Genomic DNA, 9,244 nt, shown 5'->3' with positions numbered 1-9,244 from the left:
TCTCTGACCAGCAGAGTGCTGTCACACCAGATAATCGGTTTGACATTCTTTTGATGTTCCTCAAAAAGCAAGAGAGCATCTATGAGCAGCTTGAACAATTGAGGCTTGAAGAACCAAACAAAAAGAAAACCGAACCAAGATGGGCCAGGACAAAGTCCACAAAATCAAACAGTTACCAAGCAGGGTGTGTAGTCTGTGGTGATACTAAGCATAGGAGGAAGCTCTACTTTTGCAAGCAGTTCCGGGCATCAAAGCTAGCACAGAAGAAAGCTGCAGTAAGAATGTTAGGAGCTTGTAAAAAATGCCTCGAGGTCCATGGGGAGCATTCATTCTGCAAGCCCAACTACCTATGCAAAAACCAAGACTGCGAGGATGAGAGTGTTCCTGAGCATCACTATTATTTATGCCCGAATGCTAAAAGAGAGGAAAGCAGTGCTAGCCAGAAAAAGGGCAGGGTTTGTTCAAGAGGAGACAAGGGTGTGAAGGACTACACTCAAGATCAAGAGGAGTTCCTCAGCAGGCTTCCACCAGACTTGGCACAGCAATGCCGAAATGTGTTCTCAAACACTGCAGCAAGAGTCTTCAATGTGACCAAAGAAAAGCCAAGTTTACTAGCACAAGGGGGGTTGCTAGAATTGCCTGTAATTATGATGCTTCTCAATGTGACAGCCAATGCTGGACAGAAAGTTGGGACATTAATTGACTTGGCATCAGACACTAATTACATAACTCACAGTGCTGCAAACCGGCTGAATCTAAAAGGAGAAAAGATAACTCTTGTCATCCATGGAGTTGGAGGCATGAACGTTCGGATAAAGACAAAATGCATCTACCTGAAAAATCAGAGTAACAGCCTTAGGGGAACATTCAGGTCACACCAATTGGCTTGCTATGGATTGGAAAGCATCGCTGAGATCAACAAAGTAGTGTCACCTGAGCGACTGCAAAAATTATTTCCAGACATACCTCTGGCAGATCTTGTGAGACCAAAAGTAGTCGATCTGCTTATAAGCCATCGAGAAGGACAGAAAGAGAAACCACAGAGGATCAAAATGATTGGGGCCTCAAGGCAACAGGATGGACCGTTACTTAAGGGAGGAGATGATCGGGGAACTCATCCTGAGCTTTTTGAAGATGTAACTGTATCGGCCCACCGGTCAAAAACTCATTTTGCAAGATCGATGAGGTTGGCAGCTGTCAAATATAAGGAGGTAATAAAGAACCATCCGCCAAACAAGTCATTAGCCAGATTCCATGAATCAAATGTCTCAACCAGCAGCCGAGACTTTCTGGAGTGGTGGAAGTGGGATTCCATTGGTGCAGCATGTGAGCCGAAGTGTGGGGGTTGCCGCTGCGGAAATTGCCAACCAGGTGGAAAAGAAATGTCTCTTGCTGAGGAAAGGGAGCTTGAAATAGTAAGAGAAGGGCTCACTTATGTCTTGGAGGATAACCACAGCAAAGAACCACATTGGCATGCTAAATATCCTTGGATAGAGGACCCAGCTTCCCTGCCAAACAACCAGAATTTTAGTTGAGGCTACATTTCTGAGAACGGAGAAACAACTGGCTAAAGAGCCTGAATGGAAGGTTGCCTATAGCGCTCAAGTGAAGGACATGCTTGACAGAGGAGCTGCAGTAAAGTTGTCAGAAAGTGCAATTGCTGCTGGGACAGACCGCAATGGCCCAGATGCTGATGAAAGGTTATCTCATAAGCTCCTGCCCTCGCAGTCACAACCCCAGTAAGACTTGTGTGGAACAGCAGCCAGAGATTCAGAGGTGTCAGCATGAATGACTTGTTAATGAAAGGCCCAGATGTTCTCAATCAGATACGCGCCGTCCTGCTGAGATTCAGAAGTGGAGTGTATGCCGCGTTAGGAGACATCAAGAAAATGTACAATTCGGTTTGGCTGGAGGACCGTGAAGTACATCTACACCGATTCCTTTGGCGAAACTCAGATGATGAGGAACTGGCAGAATACGCAATCACAAGGGTCAATATTGCAGACAAACCAGCAGGGTGCATTGCACAGCTGGCATTGCGTGAAACTGCCAATTTGCCATCTTTTGCTCACTTTGAGGAAGAGCGCAGAGTGCTTCAGCATGACAGTTACGTTGATGACATTCTGACTTCCAACAACGACCTCCACCAGCTGCAGTCCATTGTGGCAAACATAGAGTTGATCTTAAAAGCAGGAGGATTTTATCTTAAGCTGTGGATCTTCTCAGGGCAAAGTGGGAGGGAAAAGTCTGAGGACAAGCCCTTTGGAACAAAGGAAAAGATTATGGTTCTGCCAAACCAAATGCGTGACGATGACAACAAGGCACTTGGCCTGGACTATTCCATGAAAGAAGACATGCTCCATGTAATGACGTCAATCAATTTCTCAAAGAGAAAAAAGAAAATGTGACTTGGTCAAAACCTCTCACATGAGCAAGAGCCCAAACACTAAATCCACTGACGCGAAGGGAGTTGTTGAGTCAGGTTTCAGGAGTGTACAATCCAGTAGGTCTAGTGACTCCAGCCAAGCAAAAGGGAGCAATTCTGGTTCGCAGAGCTTTTCAAGAGGCAAAGAATAAAAGAGTTCCAGTAAATGAAACCTGGGATGAAGCCCTCTCAGATGAGCTCAGAGAAGATGCGATCAGACTCTTTGAGGAATATGTTTGTTGTTCAAGAGTGACTTGACAAAAGGAATGCGACAGCTGAAACCCATGTCTTGCATACGTCTGGGCGTAGTGGTTCTTGAAGCACTGACTCTAGCTGCAGTCCACTTCCTCTCCAGGGTGCAGTAACATTTTTGAATGGGTTTTGTTTCACAATCCTCTCCAGGGTGCAGTTATCCCTATTGCTTGTACACTTTATTTCTACCACATCTTTTCCTTCCCTTCGCCTCTCTATTAATGTGCTTGGACACAGAGCTCTGAGAACAGCCAGCCTCTTTTGCAATGACTTTTTGTGTCTTGCCCTCCTTGTTCAAGGTGTCATTGGTCGTCTTTTGGACAACTGTCAAGTCAGCAGTCTTCCCCATAATTGTGTAGCCTACAGAACTAGACTGAGAAACCATTTAATTTTTTTTTTGCAGGTGTTTTGAGTTAATTAGCTGATTAGAGTGTGGCACCAGGTGTCTTCAATACTGAACCTTTTTACAATATTCTAATTTTCTGAGATACTGAATTTGGGATTTTCATTAGTTGTCAGTTATAATCATCAAAATTAAAAGAAATAAACATTTGAAATATCAGTCTGTGTGTAATAAATGAATATAATATAGAAGTTTCACTTTTTGAATGGAATTAGTGAAATAAATCAACTTTTTGATGATATTCTAATTATATGACCAGCACCGTTGTAAAATAATTTCTGGGTATAACACATTGTGATGATGAACAAACTGATGGTAATGTGTTATAAGGTTACCTTTGTTTGACTTTGGTCCACCATCCACCCCAAAGGCCCATTGACCGGGAACATTAACATTACTGGAGTTCCTAAGGTTTGAGATGGAGCTCCCATTAATTGATTCAGGAATCACAAAGTAGTGTGTGGAGTTTATCGTGTCATAACCAGCCTGAAAGTGTGTAAAAACATTATTCATAAAAATAGTATTTATACAGGACATGAACTTTTATACAATAGTGGATAGTAACATTTTGTTTACAATACAGAAAACAAGTTTCTTTTACCTGCACTGGATGTCCTGTTACAGCAATGTCACCATAATTCATCAGAACAAATGAAAAATTACGGCCTGAAATTAAAACCACTTGAAATGAAGTTTCCTGAAAGATTGAAAAAGATAATCACTTTAAACTTAGTGCTCACTGTTTATTAGCATTATTATACAGCTCTCTGGAATGATTCTGTTTGCTATTCCCTGATAACAACCGTCGTCATTAGCAACGCTGAATAACACACCAATAATCCAGGTATTTGAGGTTTGTGCTTCTTTCATATCTCGCATAACACACCACCAAACTGTGTCATCAGTAACTGCTATTATCTTGTACTTAAGTTATCAACTGTATTTACTGTAAATTGAAACAAGAGGACTTTAGTATTAAAAGTAGGCCTGCAATATTATTGTTGAGGTGTTCGGTTTGCTGCCAGAGTGATTGTTGTACACTAACAAATTTAAGGATTTAAGATTTTAAAACACTTTCTTCTCGAATAACATTTTATGTCCTTGTCTTTATTATTGTGGTGAAAAGCTGTATAATTAGTAATACAACTGTAGATTATGCCTTAAATGTCCATCTTGCCTGAAGCTTTGCGTTTAAAGAGCTACTAAAATATTTCAACTTAAATCAATATTCCGTATCTATGTACTTATGTGCCACATAGCCATGTAATAAGTTGGATAATGTGCATAATGAACACATAAAGTGTTCAATAAAGTATTTTGAAATTGCATTGTGGATTAAGTAAAAGCATTCACATTTCAAACTTACTGTACTGGTCAAATCAAAGTAAGCAACTTTATTCCACGTTGCAATAAACACCCAAGAGGCAGTAAAGTTCAGATTTGGAAAATGTGTGTTTATATCCCGAGTGGCCCGTGTGAGGACATTTCCACTGGTGTACTGACGATATGAAACTACACCTCTCAGGCGGTTGTCAAGATCAGTCCAGAGACCAGCAATTATATCTTGGCTTCCTCTAGCGGGGAATGAGTAGGGAACATATTCATTTGAAGCTTGGTTAAATGTGAGGTATCCATTATTATTCACCTGAAACATGAGAAATACTGTCAAATTCACTGATCGCAAGATGAGTTTATAAAGAATTCACCACACATTTAGACTCAGAATCAAGTCAAATTCTTACATAAATCTGCTGGTATCTGCGGCCAAAGAACAGAAATGGACGCAAGAGCTGAATAACTGAGGAGCTCCCATCATCTCAGCAGCATTTATTGTGTCTCCTGCTACTGAGCCGAATGGATAAAATATTGCTGGTGCTGCCAAGAGAATGAATAAAAAATAGTTTTGTTTTCACACTGATTTATGAGATTCATTTTTGATGATGATGACCTTTGGGACAACGGATGTGACAGTACATTTTTCAACCACTATAATATTTAATAAATATAAAGATAATCAGGGGGGCAGGAAGATGTTATAGCTTGGAGGTGCTGTACGCGCGAGCGCGATGGGGTGGGGTTGGGGTTGGGTTGTAGGTGGGATACAGCCTATTTACACTTAGTGAAAATACACTAAATGAAAATAGCAGTATTTTTAGTGATATGCTATTTACACTGCAAATAGCTCAATTATATTTATACACATAGGCGTAGCTTGACATTTGAGCTTGGTAAAAAATGTATAAAGTCACAATCCATGTACCATTAAAAGTGGATTTACTATGATTAGAGCAGCAGCAAGCTCATGAGGTTGCCATGACAACCAAATACATTGCACGCAAATTACTTGTAAAGGCTGCGCTGTCTATTTCTGCTGCACTAGCAATAAACACGTTGAATAGAATGCACCATAAACATGTTTACCAACAGAGTCGCAGAGTAGATTTTAAGCAAATCAACGAGTGAGTTACCCACTGCTTAAAAAACAGATATCTTTTGGACATTATTCAAGTAAAACACACAGGCACACAAACACATTTAGTAACGGTAAATCTTACTGAAAATGGCCGATTAAGCAGTTTATATTCTGAAATATATTTCTAGGTTGTGTTCTGTGTGCATTAAATTACATTTGGATGTAAATGGTGCTTTTCCTGACATAAATGTAAAACACTGAGCTGCTAAGGAAGCGTCTCATGGATCACGCTGTCCGGGTCTGGAGTCAGCCATCTCGCTTCATCTGTCTTTATTTTGGTTAGGTACAGATTACACTGCAGTTGTTGTATGTTGTAAAAACAAAAACACTAAATATCCATTCATGTCATGCAACTGCATGCAATAGGCAAGCATAGGCAATGCAGATTCGTCACGCGCCAACTTCTTACGCAAATTGGGAAAGCCTATTAGTAAGTTTGATTTTATTTATTAATCCACTTACAATAAATAACAGTAAAATATATTAAAATAACCACATTATGTGCATGTTTACTTTTGAGTTGAAAACATAATTAATTAACAAATATTTAGTAAAATCCTTTAATCGCCCCCCACGCACACACAATCTCCTAACTACATTAGAAAAAGACAAAAAAACAAAAACAAATGCTGCATAACCATAAGATGATTTTTTTAATCACTTGCAGTTTTATTACCTGGTGTGACTGATGTAGTTTCTGTAGTGGTAAACACCACAGAATACCTCATGAACTCACTTGACAAGTGTGGTTTTCTTTCCTGGTAAAGAGATTCCCCACTGATTTTCAGGGGGGACTTTAAAAAAAAAAAAAAAAAAAAAAACATATCAGTTCTAATTCAAAAAAATCTACAAGTACCTGCTAATGTTGTTGTTGTTGGTGGTGGTGGTGATGGTACAGCTGTTGTACTTTCTATTAAAGAAAAAGAGCATAAAATTACAACAAGCTTCTGTAAACACTTGCAGCTTTATTACCTGGTGTGAATGATGTGGTTTCTGTAGGATGATTTTTTTATCACTCGCAGCTTTATTACCTGCCGTGAATGATGACGTTGCTAATATAGTGGTTTCTGGAAGAATGAACACAAATACAAACACCAATAAATACCTTATGAACTCACTTGATGAGTGCAAAAAAAATATATATAAATAAAATCTCTCCTATAGACGATGCTCATTGCTCACTGATTTCATAGGTTCATAATGGGAGACGTTTTTTAAAAACACATTTGTAGTTTCTCAAAGGTCTAAAAGTACCTGTCAATGTTGTTGTTGGAGCAGTTGTTGCTGTAGTTTCTATTAAAGAAAAAGAGCAAAAAATTATAACAAACTTCTGTAAACTACATAAGAAACAATGAAAAAAAAAAATGTTGCATAGCCATATGATGATTTTTCAATTGTTTGCAGTTTTATTACCTGGTGTGACTGATGTAGTTTCTGTAGTGGTTTCTGGAAGAATGAACACAAACACCACAGAATATCTCATGAACTCACTTGACAACTGTGGTTTTCTTTCCTGGTAAAGATTCACTGATTTTTCAGGGGGACTTTAAAAAAAAAAAAAAAAAACATATCTGGTTCTAATTCAAAAGTCTACAAGAATTTAGCTAATGTTGTTGTTGTTGGTGGTGGTGGTGATGGTGATGGTACAGCTGTTTGTACTTTCTATTAAAGAAAAGAGCATAAAATTACAAAACAAGCTTCCTGTAATCATATGAAAGAAATTAAGTCAAAATGCTCTATAGCAGTATGATGATTCTTTATGTAAGCTTTATTACCTACTTGCCGTGTAGTGATGCGGTTGCTAATATAATTGGTTTCTTGAAGAATGAACACAAATACAAGCCCCCAATAAATACCTTATAGACTCACTTGATGGTACCAAAAAAATATATAAATAATCTCTCATAGATGACGCCGCCTCACTGATTTCTTTGGGTTCATAATGGGAGACGTTTTTAAAAAACACATTTGGTTCTAATTCAAAGGTCTATACGTACCTGTCAATGTTGTTGTTGGTGCAGTTGTTGTTTATGGATTTCATGAAAGAAAAAGAGCAAAAAAAGTATAATGTGAAGACTTCTGTAAACTACATTGAAAAATGAAAACAAAAAAAATTGTTGCATAGCCATGTGATGATTTTTCAATTGTTTGCAGTTTTATTACCTGGTGTGACTGATGTGGTTTCTGTGGTGGTTTCTGGAAGAATTAACACAAATTCAAACACCACAGAATACCTCATGAACTCACTTCACAGGTGTGGTTTTCTTCTTCCCTGGTAAAGATTCTCACTGATTTCTCAGAGGGGACTTTAAAAAAATAAAAAAATAAAAAAACATATCTGGTTCTAATTCAAAGGTCTACAAGTACCTGCCAGTGTTGTTGTGTTTGGTTCAGGTGTTGTTGTAATGCCTGTTTAAGAAAAACATTATTACATTTTATACACAGCTCTCTGGAATAGTTGATTCTGATTGGTCATTTATGACAAGATAACAATCTTGTTGCCAGAATAATTGTTTTGTATGCTGTAATGGATTTAATATACTAAACTGGTAAGATTTAAAAATTTATTTCTTCTAAAATAACATTTTATGTCATTTAATGTGGCGAAAAGCTGTGTAATTAGTGATACAACTGTACATTATGCCTTAAATGTCCATCTTGTCTGAACTTCGTCTAAGCTTAAAGCCATTTTTCAGGAACTGTTTTTCTTTGAGGAAAGTACCTTCTGTTGATAATGTTATTGGTGCAGATGTTGATTGTGCTCTGGCTGTCAAAGAGAAAGAGAGATTATTAAATTCAGAAACACACATTTGTTTGTCACGTTTTATATTCTTTTTCACGTTAAGACCGATAATCAAACCGATAACAAAATCTTACTCAGTGACAGGACTGATATGAACACCAGCAGAGGCTGTGAAACCAGAAACCTCATGATGAAGTCAGAGACAAAACCGCAATGCAGAAGTCCTTCTTCTGTAATTAGAAAGAGCTTTATTCTCACTAAACCAATGGTAATCTGGAATATTAAAAATAAAAATATCTTATTAGAAATGAGATATTTACAGCTTTGAAATTTTATATAAAGGGTCTGAAATCCATATTACACCTATATAATGTGGAAAACAATTTAATTCTGAATATCATTCACGTATAAAGGTAAATATTTTTTGTATACTGATATCTTCTATCATATTGCTTCTATTGTTTTATCATCTTCTATCGTATTGTTTTATAAAATCATAAACATGATAAGCAACTTAACTGCACAATCCATTACACATGTAAGGATAAACTGAAAGAGCATATACAGTAGCTTAGTAATATTAAACAGAAAGATTTGACTTACCTCATACAGCTTCTTCTGAGCTGCTCTTGCATCTGCTGTGAGTTAGCAGGAAGTTGCATGAGTTATTAAGCACGTCCTGGTACTGTTTACAGGGAAACATTTCCTGGAATGGAAGAAAAAAAATGTTTTGTATATGTTTTCCAGGAAAAATATAATCTCACCTTTACAATATATAGTGAAGGAGTGGATCCCGAGTTGCTATATCCTTCATATTGATATTAATTATATTATTACATTATTTCTTGTTTGACTATTAATCAAGTTATGGCAAGAGTGAAAAACCTCACCTTATTGAGCTTAATGAGATTTAAGAATCCTGCTTTAAACCGCTGTAACAATTTACTC

General features: G+C 37.7%; 1 pseudogene; it reads right to left on the bottom strand.

Annotated features, from left to right (window-relative positions):
* Positions 1-2,614: 2,614 nt before the first annotated feature.
* Positions 2,615-8,943, bottom strand: LOC109093549 (annotated as a pseudogene).
* Between the last annotated feature and the right edge of the window lie 301 nt (positions 8,944-9,244).

The sequence above is a fragment of the Cyprinus carpio genome, chromosome A8 (assembly GCF_018340385.1).
Source record: "Cyprinus carpio isolate SPL01 chromosome A8, ASM1834038v1, whole genome shotgun sequence".
NCBI classification, from domain to species: domain Eukaryota; kingdom Metazoa; phylum Chordata; class Actinopteri; order Cypriniformes; family Cyprinidae; genus Cyprinus; species Cyprinus carpio.
This window is presented reverse-complemented; position numbering and strand designations above follow the sequence as displayed.